We start from the raw sequence: 16548 nt of genomic DNA, 5'->3' as shown, positions 1-16548 counted from the left end.
TTGAGTAGACTGTTCAACAACCTATCAGAGATACGCGACTTTAATTGTGCGAAAGAATTGTATTCATTTCAGGTGTTCTATCTTGGCTAACTGGAAACACAATAGAGGCTTTTGTTGGATAACGTCAGAACAGAAGTTACAGAAGTTTGCCAGTATTTAAAAAGGGAGAATTCACACCTTGTTACGCCCTTTACTCTCCAAACTCTAAACGGCCGTTCTGTTGTTTTCGAGAGTTAAAGTTACTTGAATCACGTTTAAATTGCTTGGAATACCTTCAATGGAGTTCCTGCAAATGCATTTGGGAGGTGCTGCTACGATTGGAGAGCCAAGTCGTACGACAGACGGAAGCGTGTAATGATAAATAACCTTTGCTGTAAGCTCAAATTAAATGTAACATTCTAGCGTATGGAAGAATAGTTTTATGGACACAGTCTACGAGTTTATTGTTACATGTACCTCCTACGAGATATGGACGTCAAATTTTCTTACAAAATAATTTACCGGAAATTTTGTAAACTAGGCTTACCAACTGAATTACTGAGCGAGTTAGCTGTGCGGTTAGGGGTGTGCAGCTGAGAGCTTGCATTCGGGAGATAGTGGGTTCGAACCCCTCTCTCGGCAGTCCATAAGATGGTTTTCCGTGCTTCCCCATTTTCATACTAGGCAAATGCTGGGGCTGTATGTTAATTAAGGCTACAGCCACTTCCTTCCTACTCCTAGCTCTTCCCTAACCCATCGTCGCCGTAAGACCTGTCTGTGTCGGTGCTACGTAAAGCAGCTTGTAAAAGAAAAATCATATACATAGCAACTGAATTCTATTGATGAAGAACTACAACCTTAAATGTTCCTAAAAGAAATTAAGTTAGCTAGGTAAGTAGGTAAAATAAGCACACAATCGTCTGAGTGGTTCATACGGCGGAGTGCTGGCTTTCTGAGCCCAAATTGGCTATTTTGACCCCTGCTCAGTCCGGTAGTATTTGAAGGTGCTCAAATAAGCAAGCTTCGTGTCGGCGTATGAAAGTAGTTCGAGATAGAATTTCACACTTCGGCGTCTCTGAAAACTGTGAAAGTAGTCAGTAGATCGTAAAAGTAACAAAATTATTTTAATAATAATAATTGGAGGAATGATCTGTAGTTCCGACAACCGCTAAGATTTAAAGGATTATTATTTACTCCTTCATTTAAAAGCCTTCCTTTTTTTAATATTGACAATTTGCTTTACGTCGCACCGACACAGATAGATCTTACGGTGACGATAGGACAGGAAGTCCGGCTCCATGGCTAAATGGTTAGCGTGCTAGCCTTTAGTCACAGGGGCCCCGGGTTCGATTCCCGGCAGGCTCAGGAATTTTAACCATCATTGGTTAATTTCGCTGGCACGGGGGCTGGGTGTATGTGTCTTCATCACCATTTCAATCTCGTCACGACGCGCAGGTCAACTACGGGAGTCAAATTAACAAACCTGCACCTGGCGAGCCGAACATGCCCTTGGACACTCCCGGTACTAAAAGCCATTCCATTTCATAGGACAGGAAAAGGCTAGGTGTGTGGAGGAAGTGGCCATTGCCTTAATGTACAGCCTCAGCATTTGCTTAGTGTAAAAATGGGGAAACCACGGAAAGTCATCGTCAGAGCTGCTGACAGTGAGGTTCGAAACTTCTATCTCCCGAATGCAAGCTCTCAACTGCACGTCCCTAACCGCACGGCCAAGTGGCTGGGTAAAATGCATAAAAATCCAAAGGGGCTTTAAATTATAATCTTTTTCACAACGTTGTAGCCAGCTAAGGAGCACGATTGAGCTTATTTAGTAGATGAATATTATTATTATTATTATTATTATTATTATTATTATTATTATTATTATTATTATAGAGGCGATGGCTGCACTTTTATTTCAACCATTCCGGGATTTTAAAAAGTGCTGCCTTGATAAGAAGCCAGAAGCGAGCGATTTCAAGGCTAAGGGCCGGTTATTTGTTTGTTTGTTTACTTTCTGGCCTTTCTTTTTATCCTGGACATTAGTGCTTTTAGTTTTCGATTTGAGCTTCAGAATTCTGATCTTCTCTGAGGTATGCCTTATATGTCCATCCACTTTCTTCTTTCCTGTTTTTCCCCCGATTATCTGGGCTCGATGCTAACGTGGATTAAGCTTGGTTGTAAAGCCGAATGCCCCTTCTGATGCCAGCCCTATGTAGCCTATTGTCCGGCTCCATAGCTAAATGGTTAGCGTGCTGGCCCCTGGTCACAGGGGTCCCGGGTTCGATTCCCGGCAGGGTCGGGAATTTTAACCATCATTGGTTAATTTCACTGGCACTGGGGCTGGGTGTATGTGTCGTCTTCATCATTTCATCCTCATTACGACGCGCAGGTCACCTACGGGTGTCAAATCGAAAGACCTGCACCTCGGACACTCCCGGCACTAAAAGCCATACGCCATTTAAATTTTTGTAGCCTATTGTGTGTTTGTACAGTGGTTGGTGATGTAGTGTGAAAATGAAGATCTGTGTATTAAAATGAACATAAACATCTAGTCCACGAGCCAAAGAATCTAAACAGATACGGCTAAAATCTCCGACTCGGCCGGGAATCGAATCCTGGCCGTTATTATAACCATTCAGGCTAAGAGTAGGATGTGGGAGGTTTTTGTGTAATTGTAGAAAATAGGAATTGTCATGAACAGAATGCTAACTTAAAATACGTAAGGTTTGTTATCGAGTGATTTGGCCGCGTAACTGTAAGCCTCAATTCGGAAGATAGTGGATTTCGAACCCCATCACTGCCAGCCCTGGATATAGTCTTCCATAGTTTCCCATTTTTACACCAGGATAAAGGTGTGGCTGTACCACAGTGATTCCTTCCCATTCATAGCCCTTTCATATCCCACCGTTGCCCAATATCTATCTGAGTTAGTGCGACGTTAAACCACTAGCAATTAAAAAGCAATGTTAAAAGAACATGATTACAGCCTATTCACTTTCTACATTATGCCTTTTATCTCTTTGCTGACATTTACGAATCCTTCCCGCTGTTTCTTGCTCTTCTACGACTTAGTTAACGTATCAGCAGTAATCCCCTACCCATCCCCTTCTTCTGCTCTCTTTCACATAGCCTACATTCGCCCCATCCGTCTGTTTACCAGGCCCACGCACAGTTTGTACAATTAATCATCCGCCACGCCTTTTGAAGTCGTCAAATGGCAAACACACAATCGAGAGTTTGCCGATATCGATTGTGACTTTACGTCATTCTGAATGCAGAACTTTGTCCCTCGAAACAAGAGAGCGCAGGAAATTTACAGACTCGATAAACAGGGCAAAGTTCACAGAGAACATGGGGATCGTCCATTAACCCGTTTCCATATTTGATGTCCTCAGTTACGTACACTTAAAGATGTCGTTAAAATGAAAATCTCCATTGCATATTAGTGAATGTAATATCTACGAAAGGAAATAAGATTAAGAATACAGTCTTGAAAATTACTGTTATTTCAATCTTGTGAAAGAATATGAAAGAGATCAGAGAAAAAAACCAGTTTTATTTAAATAACCTTCTTTAGTATGTCATAAATCAGTTCAGTTCACGTGACAACTGGGTGTTTCGCCCGACATTGTCCGTGAAGAAAAATTACATTCGAGAATACTAACAAACAACAATAATTACGAATGAACTGAAAGTAAATTTAACTACCGGAATACAATTTTCAAAAATGCATTAGTTATTTAAATGAAAAGGAAATGGTAGTACTTCACACCGCCTCGTTTCCTGTGTGGTTCAGGGCTTCAAAACGAACGACTCCCCAACTTTACGGAAAGTAGAAAGAGGCCAATGTAAAGTTATTTCAGAATTCCAAAATTGGTTGTCCATTATAATCGCATGACCTGAGTTATGTAATTATTTGAAGTGACATAAGCCACAACTTTCAATTTCTCTTGTCATTTAGTTGCGTGTCCGCCAGGTCTCTGTACATGAGCGACGAGAAAATCCAAAAATTATTTTCTATGGATCGAAGTACGGAAATTATAGTTTGTTACATGACAGAACTAAGAAGTTTACGACTCTGACGACAGAGTTTTATATCTCGTTAGCGAAGGTCACAGCTATACTGCCACCGATTTCGTTCCACATATATGGACCTCAGTTGTGAGCTAATTTCTCGTGTGTTTTAATGCGGAATTTGTTGCGTAGCGACCGCAATCCTCGTCTGTGGACCTCTTAGTTCACCTTGTTGCCATAGGAACGCTGTGATACTCGTAACTGTCATGATAGGTTTAAATGTAAAGAGTGGTGCGCGAGAAGATGGATTCCTCATATCATGCTGAAAGTAAGTATATATTTCCCTATTTCCCAGTAAATAACTCAGAATCTTGCTAAGCTGATTTTTTTCAGTGTTTTGTAGCATTTGTACAGTCTGTGAATTAATTCAGTTTATCAATATAGTTAAGTGGTTCTGATATTTATCGCATAATGTGATGGTCCTCATACGTGGACCTCAGTTGAGTGTTGTATTACTTTTTCTATAGGTTTTGATATGGGAGTGATAAGTAATAGTATCGCAATTACCGAGTGATACTACAGGAAATACGTTGTTTTATGACAATATAACTTACTTTATGTTTATTCCTATTTTACAGAAGGAAGATTTCTTGAGGAAAGAGATATATGGGCTTTTCTGGATGAAAGTGATGCGGATCTCTCTGAGGGCGAGCTTGACGAATTCTCAGTTACTGATGTACTAACTTTGACTCATATTCTGTGTACGATAATGATGGTGATGTAAATGAAGGTGAAGGTCTTGGAAATGAATGTGTCATAAATAGAGAAAATGATGTGCTTGGCAACAACGAAGACGAAGGAAACAGATCTACGGAATCGGTGGTATCTCAGGCGCTCACACCTCCAACTCCTATGACCCGCGATATGAAATGGAGAAAGAAATCTATGACTTTACAGGACCCCTGCAATGATGAAGTATTTTTAACAGACTATGATAATGAAAAGGGAATTTTATATTCATTCTTGGAATACCTACCTCTTAGTTTCTGGGAACAACACGCGGAACAAACTAACCTCTATTCAGTTTAAAAGAGCGACTTGAAATCCGTAAATACTACTAAGGAAGAAATGATGCATTTGGCTGGTGTGCATGTGATGATGGGTGTGCTGGGTTATCCACAAACCAAAATGTACTGGCAACGTGATACTGAGGTGCCGATAATTTCTAAGTGTATGTCCAGGGATCGTTTTTTCGAACTGAGGAATTTTATGCATTTTGTTGACAATCAAGAGAAACATGAGGGACCACTCTGGAAGGTAAAACCATTTCTTGACTGCGTGAAACAAAAATGCATATCTCTCCCACGGCCAAAGCATGTATAACTTGATGAACAGATAGTGCCTTTCTTAGCTAAGTGTGGCTTTAGGCAGTTTGTCCCTTCAAAACCCAACCCATTAGGATTGAAGAATTTCATTTTGGCAGCACCAGATGGATTAGTTTCAGATTTTATGTTTTACACAGAGGCAGGTACAGTATCGAGTGAGGACCAAAAAGAATATGGTCTTGGTGGTGCTATTGTCAAGGTTTTGACAGAAAGTATTCCACAAGATAAAACTCATTGTGTTTACACTGATAGGTTTTCTACCAGTGTAAAATCAGTGACATGCTACTGCAGAGAAATATATACCAAACAGGAACTGTCATGAAAAACAGGGTGGGATCAGTGTCACAAAAACTGAAAACCGATAAGGAACTGAAAAGGGAAGAATGGGAGGAGTGGGTAAGGGAAGATGAAAAAATGTGCATTGTAAAGTGGAAGGACAACAGAAGTGTTCTTCTGTCTTCATGTGTTGGCAGTGAGCCACCTACAACATGCATAAAATGGTCGAAGGAGGAAAAGAAAAAGGTTGTTATTCCTCAGCCATTGATTGTTAAATACTAGAATGAAAAAATGGGTGGAGTAGACCTTTGTGATAGATTCATGTCATACTATAGGTGTTACATTCGTACCAACAAATGGCCAGTGCGTATGTTCAACCACTTTGTTGATCTTATAATTGTTAATTGTTGGATAATGTATCACAGATGGTGTGCAGGTAGTGGTATTAATAGACAAAAACGACTCTCATTAATGGATTACAAAATGCACGTAGGAAAGGCATTGATAAATTTTAAGGACATTGGTTACATAAACATTCGGAAACGAGGACGGCCTCCCTCAGCATCCACCAACCCTGTTGATGAAGATGATGACTCCGAGGATGACATGGACAAACAAGGTACGGTGAAAGTGCGAAGAGTTCAGAGCCAACCCATTCCAGAGGTTCGTTTTGACAATATAGGCCACTTACCAAAATTTGTTGATGCAAAGAATGCCTCGAAATGCAGAAGGCCTGGATGTCGTTCCAAAACAAGGGTAGTCTGTACAAAATGTGGTATGTACCTTTGCGCTTTAAAAAACAACTGCTTTTGGCATTATCACACCAAGTAATGAGTAGAATGACTTGTGTAGTGAGAAATTGTTCAATTATGTATATATTTAGTTTCTATGTATGCACAGAGTTCCTATGTTATGATGAAAGTGTTTTAAAATAGGTGTTGGTTATTTTACGTTAGTAATACACAGTTTCCATGTTATGAGAGTGTTTTAAAATAGGTTTTGGTTTTTTGAGTAATTAAAGTACATAATTGGATTGAAAACACATATTGTTTCCAAAAAACCCATCTGCTAAATCAAGAGAAGTGTAATACATAATGTGTTAACAAAGACCTGAGGTCCACTTATGAGGACCCTCAGTTATGCCCTTTGAGCACGTTACGAAGAAAAATTTTATTGCATGGTTTGCTTACTAGTGACCCATATTCTCAGAAATGCGATGTATAAAAATTCTGTTTTCGGAGTATTCAGTCCGGGATTGAAGAGGATAAAGTGAACACATACATGTCCGACGGTTTGTGCCATTGGCCCTTGTTTAACGAGAAAATGATCCTTTATAATTAACAGCCTGAGTGAGAATATATGTAGGAGCGCTGATAATAGTGGTGATAGTCGCAGACTTCCAAGCAGGTGTATCAAGTTCAAGGGGTGCCAGTGGTTTATCTGTGGTGTCATTCATACTTTCTCGAAGGAAATATTACCGCAGTGGCATACATGATGACCATACGAAACTTTTAAAATCCTAGGTCAAATAATTACACTTACGTATCTTGCTTCAAATAAAGCACAAAGAGTGTTCAGCAGTCCGTATCTATATTAACAGCTACGCTGAAGGATCTGCAACACATTTTAAGAGCCTAATTTCGAGCAGCTACAGCGATACTTACAATACCGAAGGCTTTCATAGTTCAGCAGAACAACTATGAGTGATCTACCTTGATAGCGTATATACGTTTGAATATGATGTTTCAGAAAGTTTACTTGTTATTGGCCTAGAAATTAGGATTCTTCATATGGTTATAAAAAGTTTGGAAACTTTTCGAGCTTCGTTTAAAACCTACTGTTCGGCGAAAGAATTAAGACATTGTTATTCTTGTGATGGCCTTCTGACAGGAACGTTTTTTTAATCTAATTTCGTAGCGTGTCGCATGGAAATGGACAAACAGCGAAGTCTCATTCCTCTTCACTTTCCGAGTGTTATCTCTAGCGAGTCGTCTCTTATCGCACAGAGCTTTTTATAGACCACTGACCTTCACTACCAGAGTAAAGTTATTTTTGGGTGGTTAGCTGTGCTTTAGGCTGCTTCAGGTCACAGAAATATTTCATTCACATCCACACAAAAAAAATTAAAAAATATTGTTACTATGTTTCTTTTGATCTTCGTATTACTGCATAAGATCCTGTTTTCGTCTGCGCGCGCGCGCGCGCGCGCGTGTGTGTGTGTGTGTGTGTGTGTGTGCGTGTGTGTGTGTGTGTGTGTGTGTGTCAGTCAATCCTTAGTCTCCAGTTGAGTCTGTCCTGGATTGCACTTGCTTCTGGCTACCCTGTACGTTCACCTCCAACCTCTTTAGTGTCCTCTTGTTTTCTTCTGTTTCCATTGGTATTTTGCGAGGCCAAAGGAGGCATTTTTCGTTTTACTTTTCGTAATACTAATCTTCACTCGACATCCTCTCTCTTTTCGAGGACATAAAGAGCTGAAGGGCTCAGACGGCTCAGGCGCTGGCCATCTGACTCCAACTTGGCAGGTTCGATCCTATTTCAGTCCGGTGTTATTTGAAGGTGCTCAAATACGCCAACCTCTTGTCGACAGATTTACTGGCACGTAAAAAACTCCTGCGGGACTAAATTCCGGCACCTCTGAGTCTCAAAAACCATATAAGTAGTTAGTGGGACGTTAATAATAATAATAATTATGGTTTTATTATTATTATTATTATTATTATTATTATTATTCATGGACAGGGATATTTATTTCGCTTCCAGGTATATACGTCCACTACTTTTTCATACTTTTTTCTAACTGCCGGACTGAGTGGCTCAGACGGTTGAGGCGTTGGTCTACTGACCCAAACTTGGTAGGTTCGATCCTGGCTCAATCCGATGTTATTTGAAGGTGCTCAAATACGTCAGGCTCGTGTCGACAGATTTACTGGTACGTAATAGAACTCCTGCACGACAAAATTCCGGCACCTCGGCGTCACCCAAAACCGTCAAAATGTAGTAATTATTATTATTATTATTATTATTATTATTAACAAGTGCACCGGGTCGGCACTAAAGTGGATTAAGCCCGTTTTAACGTCCGGATGCCTATCCTAACACTAATCCCCAGATAAGGGATTTTACCACTATTGCGTCCTTTTGTGGAGATTGGCAGTGTGAGGTGTTGTATGTACATGAAAAATGAACATTGGGGGCCGATGACCTCGATGTTAGGCCCCTTTAAACAACAAGCATCATCATCATCATCATCATAATCAAAAATGAATATTTGTGTTAAAACCAGAACAAACACCCAGCGCCCGATCTACAGAAATTGAGAGGGGTGGTTAAAATCCCTAATCAGACCGGGAATCGAACCTGAGTGAACCGATGCCCACTATGCTGAAGTGCTGGCCATTCAGTCAACGAGCCGGACCGTTGATAGGACCGCTACTGATAAGTATAATAAATACAATACGTAATCGAGTAAAATGTCTAATTAAAAATGTACCGAGCTCGATAGCTGCAGTCGCTTAAGTGCGGCCAGTATCCAGTAATCGGGAGATAGTGGGTTCGAGCCCCACTGTCGGCAGCCCTGAAGATGGTTTTCCGTGGTTTCCCATTTTCACACCAGGCAAATGCCGGGGCTGTACCTTAATTAAGACCACGGCCGCTTCCTTCCACTTTGTAGGCCTTTCCTATCCCATCGTCGCCATAAGACCTACCTGTGTCGGTGCGAAGTAAAGCAAATAGCAAAAAAAAAATTAAAATGTTTAATCGTAAATAACGTCTGCAAAATTAAATCTAATGACATTAAGTATAAAGAGCAGAAAATTCTAATGATGTTTATTATCAAAATACAAATAATGCGCAGTTACACAGGACAGAAGAAAGAATATACCGATACTGTTTGGAGTAGTTCTTGTTATTGAAGTAGGTAGGCCTACCTCTGTTTTCAGAATGCCTAAATAACATGTTTCAAACGATAAGACTATTTACCTAGTAAATTCCCAGAAAGGCAATATTATTAAATGACCAAACATACACGAAACGCGGTGACTAACTACTGCTTCAGAGCGTTTAATTACAGGTAGAAACAATATGCAATTTGGTTTTTTCTTTAGCGTATGGTTTGTAGTGTTGGGAGTGCCGACTTGCCAGTTCTGCAACTGCTTTTCCCGGTACGCCTCAGGGGGGCGAACTACATGTACCTCTGTACCTCTGTCTGTGGGTGTAGGTGTAGAGTACCATCTAACAGTTCCACATTTCTGTGTAACTTTAATACGAAGTGCTTTAACCCACAATAAGCGCACTAATTTTAATTTCACACAGACAATAAACTGAGGTTTAGTGGACCCCAAATTAAATACAATACAAGTTCGGTGAATAGTCCTGTACTATCAACATAGATGAACAATGTACGATATTGCACTTAGTGTACTTCGAAATAGCTCCCTCCCATGACTATGCATTGTTGAGATAGGCGATACATGTTCTGGAAACTTTTTAAGGAAGCTTCTTTTGGGATGGTGTTCAAAAGCCTCGTCACGTTTTGTTGGATGTCAGGAATATCGTCAAATCTCTATCCTTTCAAAGCGAGTTTGACCTTTTTCCGACGAGAGGATCCCGGAGAACGCATGCTTTGCCGTTTCGTTTCAGGGTCGTAGCTAAGACACCCGGTTTAATCCTCAGTGACAATACAGATCAAGAAATTTGGTGTCGCATCCGCCGTTTCGACAAAATCCTGTGAAGCCTCTAAATGTGCCTGCTTCTGATCGTCAGTCAAGTGATGTGGCACAAGACGAGGACACGTTTTCCTCTTCCCTAACTTCTGGGTAAAGATTTATCGCACGGATTCACAGTTAATCTGCAGTTCATCCGCAATCATGCACACAGTTAATCACCGATCGTTCGTGATTAATGTCCTCACCTTCTCAATGTTTTCGTTACTGACAGCGGTCGCCGGTCTTCCGCTATGGGGGTTGTCAGAAACACTTTTCCGGCCACCTCGAAAACGGGCGAACCATTCGTACACACACTTCAAGGACAGTGCTTGATCTTCATAAACACGTACCAGCTTCGCATGCGTTTCTTTCGGTGTCTTGCCAAGCTTAAAACAAAACTGTACATTGATATCTTGGTCGTTCATGTTCCTGTTCGCAGTTCAGAACCAATGCACTAAACACGCACTGTGTCAAACAGGTCTTAGACGGCACACACACGATGCTCAACTGAACAACGTTGGGAGCAGGTGGTCAAAACCTGCTGCTACGCAGTGTCGCAGTGTGTATCGCCAGTGTTGCCGATCGAACGTTCTGACTTCATTCACCGAACTTTGTCACAGGTTGTAAAATTGCTCCATGCGCTGCCGGGGTACGTTTTTGAAAAGTTTACTTTTAGGATTTGTATTATAGGCCTACCTATTATACCCGTAACACGGTTCTCAATCAAAGTCCCCCATGTATGCGGAGTTACGCTACCCGCCGAACACGCTTCCCCTGCGAACATTGTCAGCTATGAGCAGCGGGGAAGTGAGACGTTACAACTGGGTAACTTGGCCAAGGTTGTATTACGTCAGACGGAATGTTCCATTCTTTTCCATCGTTTATTTCTTCCAGATAGATTAATTATATGAAGAAATAAATCACATCACCGTATAGCCTAATTTGTTATAGTCATAATTCCACAGTTTCATGGAGATTCGTTAAAATGTACGAAAGATATTAGCAATTATAATTCCCAGGGGAGACTGAATAAATAGGCAGGCATTTCGCTTGTCAAGCCAGTCTATCTTGTGCCACAGTCGAGGCCGGTCGGTCGGCTGTTGGTCATGCTGTTGCCGTGATGTTAGTCGCCAGTTCGACTCTCCGATGGAAGTTTAAGTTCGCGTACTATGGAACTCTGATTCTACAAACGCATCTACAAGACTTAGAAATATTACAGTATCGTTTACGTGTGGTAATTGAAACTGCGTATGAGTTGAGACGTGAACAGTTAAGGTGTTCAACTATTTACAGGAACAGTGTGATTCGAACTAGTACGATACTACGCTACCAAGTACTCAAATGTAATTTGATGTTTGAATTACAAGAGATGATAGGATTTGAATGACAGTGTTTAAACTTCACAAAGTGATTTAACATTGAATGCTAAAAGTGATAAAACCTTGTCGTTAGTGGAACTTCAAAACTGTACATAATTTTGTATTTGACCCTAACAAGTGATAAATCTGTGCTAATAGCGAGACGTAATTCAGTATTTCAAACTGTACAGGTGATTGAATTTTGTGACAGTGTTACTCTACCAAGGTGTTAGAACATTTCGACAAACTATGCGTTTATGTTACAAGCTACTGACACAAGTAGTTGAATTTAACAGTGCTATCGAACTTAAGATTTATTTTCCAAGTGACCATATTCACGATAGAACATAGCCTTAGAACTGTGGTTAAATAAACTGGTACAGTTAACATTTCTTGTGTTGAACCCAGGACGGTTCTTGAAAGGACAGTGTTTTCTTTATTTAATCGTCAACGGGACTAAATGCAACCCAGATCAAATTCTTTGGTTTCATTTATTTCTAGAATTAATTCGAACTTGAACTGTGTAAAGTTTGGAAGTGGAATATTTTATTTTCTACGTCACTACTCAGCCGAAGTTCTCATATTTCACTTTGATAAAGTGACTTATGTATTTTCCGTGGCTGATACTTCACAGATGTAATTTTGAGCTCAATTCAAGCCATGAGCAATAAATGTGTTCATTAGTGAATCCCACCGTGAAGTCAATTGAGTGCAGACCACTACTAACTATTATCTCATTTGTGCAGACCAGTTACTTAGGATCTATTTCATGCCCAGTGCTACGTTACAACCAAGACTACGGTTGCTCCTAGACCATCCAGACCTCCGAGATATTCGAGACCTGCCAGATATTCAAGATCGGCTCGGAAGATGGTGGCACCCTAAGCAGACATTGTGAGCCGCAATGTATCAGGGCCAATTCCGCCCCAAGGTGAAGTACTCATTATAACTGCTGTGCTGAGGTGGTGATGAAATCGACTTTATTTTATGAATAAATTTTTTTAACATAATTAGTGTTCCATTATACTTATTTGACTTCCTTCTCCTCTGTAACAATTCAGATAGTGACCGGGCACCCCTGGGCCGAGTCTTGTGTTAAGCTAGCCATCAAAACAAACTTTTACGGTTACACTATCTGTTAATTATGTATCAAGTGAATGTTTGTAGATTCTTGTGCCACTTCCTCCCCACTCTACCCTCGGGGTGCTAGGTGTGTCTGAGTCCCACAGTATTTCTCTCTAGCTAGTATGTACCAAGTTTGGTTGAAATTACAGGTTTGCTTATAGTCGCCGTCAATTTTAACCCTTTAGCTTCGCCGATATCTCTACGTAAATATATTGCTCCTTAACTGTATACAACCCGCTAAGAAAAGTATGTGTTGCGGGCTAGCGTAAGCCTTCGCCTGCAATTGTTGGAGTGATCATTTAATGATTTGATTTTATGATTCCTCTAAGTTGACTCAACTTATGATTCACCGGCAGGTAACTCTGGAGAAAATGAAACAAAAATGAAGGAAATCGACCCAGTAGAACGGACAGATGGACTGGACAAAGCTGTTTTTAGAAACGTTTTAAATATATAGATGGTTAATTCTGGGTGTCTGTGCTGTTTCCAACAACCCTGAAACTCACAGGTGACACATAACATTATCCTCTACCACAATAACACACGGCTTTCCATACACAGCAGATACCGCCCACCTCATCGGAGGGTCTGCCTTACAAGGGATACACGTGGCTAGCAATAGCCACAGGAAATAATAATAATAATAATAATAATAATAATAATAATAATAATAATAATAATAATAATAATAATAATAATAAATGTTTGGTAGCTATTTAACATCCAACAGTTATGTTTGTAGCGGGAACGAAACATGAACAGGCTAGCATTCGAAAAGAAGGGATGGTTACATTCGGGTATAGCCCCTGCATTTGTCTGTATGAAAACGAGCTGACGGTGAGGTTCTGACGATTCATCTCCCGAATTCAAGTAGGCCTATACAGCAAAAGGATCCTATCTTAATTGGAATTCATTTAAAGGACTTGAGAAACACCTGTTATCGCAGGGTAAAAGTTCACATAATAAAAAAAAAAATAGTTCTATTGTCCATATCAAACCCGAATAAAAGTATTTACAACTGAATCTCTAAGCCTGAATGTTTTAGGAATACTTATGACAGTGTAGGCAATTTGGGTAGTTTCTGCTTTCCTGTTTAGCATAATAAAAGAAAATAACTTAAATCATCCATGTTATTCCATTCCTGACATACACGAGGGTACTTCTATCTCCAGCTAACTAACTAGATGACAAAGGATAAGATATAGCACGGCTTTCCACTTCTGGGTCATAAAGTCTACGACGTCGATGTCATGTCTTGTTCAGCAGAGTAGATTACTCCACTTTGGCGAACGCGGGTCGTTGAGCACCGACATATAGTCTCGTCAGAAGTTAATAAAAGGGAACTTGGAAGCTCTTATACACGTGTTATTTCATACATTTAAAAAAATCGGTAAGCGTTTTATAATTGAATCGATTATTTCAGAAACCAGTCAAGCGCCAAGTCTGTAATTTTTTGGAAAATGAAGAAAATTGTCTAGCATCAGATAAAATGTTATGGTAGGGGTTTAATATTTTAGCTTGAAAGGATTATATCATTTAATACTTTCTATCTAAGGAAAGTATTTTGTGCATATTAACTTTGCCGTAAAAAATTCGAAAAAAATTTCACTTGACTGGTTTCTGAAATAAACGAGTGTTACAAACATATTTTTATGGGATAATTCTTGAATTTTAAAAGGATTTTGGCATATAACTCATATTTGTGGAAATAGAAAATATTTTAATAGGTTTAGACTACATTGCTGATACAAATATAATTATTAAAAGGATGAAATCAGCAATGCCTGCTCACCATGACAGGAGGTAATCAATCCTCAAACAAACTCCACAGCACATTCTGTCTCTTAGTAACATATTCTGCCAATAACTCATTTTATCATTTTTTGGCACTTGACTGCTTTCTGAAATAATCGATTCAATTGTTGTAAACGACCGGATTTGGGTATCAATATGAATGTATTAAAAACAATAAAAACTTGTCAGTTAATTAAACGCTGTCAATTATATATGATATACTAGCTGTTACCCTCGTCTTCGTTCGCGTGGATTTCATAATAAGTATAAAAATCGCCGAAAAACTGAGTTTCATTTACCCGGAAACTCCCTGTAAGCCACGCTTGTGGTATAGCCTTTTGGGGCTAAGATAACCAGGCTACTGGCAAAGCTAACTCTGGAACATGCGACATGGAACTACGTGTGAGAAACAGTCCTCTCTCAAGTCGAAAACAAAAAGATACGCGTTTTCTTATTTTTAAAGGAGATTCCAAGTACCTACTTCGACGTCTTAAACATCTTCAGTTCTTGAGATATAAGTATCCTCTTAAAAATAATTCAACTCGTTCTTCACGTATTTTCACCCCCCCCCCCCCGGTTGAGTGGCATTTACAAAAAGAAAAAGTGTATGTTCCTTCATTTTTAAAGGAGATTCCAAATACAAATTTTCACGGCTGCAACATCTTCAGTTTTTGAGATATACTGTAGATATACTCATTATAAAAAATTCGTCCCCTAAGTGGATTTTCCCAAAACATAAAAGTACGAGTTTCTTTATTTTCAAAGGAGAGTCCAAATGCCAATTTTAACGTCTGTAACATCTGCCGTTTTCAGATATGAGCATCCTCACAAAAGAATTGAACTCCTCCTTCACTTCTTTCTACCTCCTCCCCAACCCCCCTATTTCCGAAAAGAAAATTTTGCAAATAGGCCTACCAGTTTTCACGCCTGTAACATCTTCAGTTTTTGAGATATAAATATCCTCGTAAACAGAATTCAAGCTCTTCACTTATTTTCACCTCCCACCTCAAGTCGATTTTCCGAAAATAAATACGCGTTTCTTTATAACTAAAGGAGATTCCAAATACCAATTTTCACGCTTGTAACGTGTTAACTTCATGAGATGAACACATTTAAAAATTCCCCCGCTTTTTCAATTCTTTTCATCCCCTATGTGTTTCTTTCGAAAACCAAACATCCGTATTTGTTTTCAAAGGAGATTCCAAGAATCAATTTTAACGCCTGTACGATCTTAATTTTTCTAAATATATTGTATGTATCCTCATAAAAATTATTCAAAAACTTTTTTGGACTTATTCACCCCATTAAAGAGCCTTTCCAAAAACAAAAAATACAAGTTTCTTTATTATTAAGGGAGATTCCAAATACCCATTTTTACGTCTGTAACCCATTCAGGTTTTCAGGATTAAACCCTATTTTCAGTCCCCTTCACACCACCTTAAGTGCATTTTCCAAAAACCTGAAATCATGGGTTTCTTTATTTTTAAAGTAGATTCCAAATACCAAGTTTTATTACTGTAATATGATAACTTTTCTAAATGTACTCATTTTAAAAGTTCACCGCATTTTTACTTCGTTTAACCGCCTTGAGAGAATTTTCCGAAAGCAAAACTGCGTATTTCTTAATTTTTCAAAGCGATTCCATATACCAATTTTTACGTCCGTAACATTTTCAGTTTTTTTGAGATATAGGTATCCTCATAAAAGGGATTCAGTCCCACTTTTCTCTTCATTTTACCCCCTCATAAGTGGATTTTCCGAAAACAGAAAATACGTGTTTATTTTTAGACGAGATTCCAAATACAAATGTTCACGCCTTTGGACTGTTCAGTTTCTTGAGGTATAGCTATACTCATTTTAAAAATTCAACTTCCCCTTTTTCACCCTTTTCACCCTCTAGCGGCAGAATATCCA

The 16548-nt window shown here is 39.4% G+C and overlaps 1 pseudogene; it reads left to right on the top strand.

The window, feature by feature from the left end:
- Positions 1-5121: 5121 nt before the first annotated feature.
- Positions 5122-12613, top strand: LOC137501551 (piggyBac transposable element-derived protein 3-like; annotated as a pseudogene).
- The last annotated feature ends 3935 nt before the right edge of the window (positions 12614-16548 follow it).

The sequence above is a fragment of the Anabrus simplex genome, chromosome 7, assembly GCF_040414725.1.
Source record: "Anabrus simplex isolate iqAnaSimp1 chromosome 7, ASM4041472v1, whole genome shotgun sequence".
In the NCBI taxonomy this organism is placed as follows: Eukaryota; Metazoa; Arthropoda; class Insecta; order Orthoptera; family Tettigoniidae; genus Anabrus; species Anabrus simplex.
This window is presented reverse-complemented; position numbering and strand designations above follow the sequence as displayed.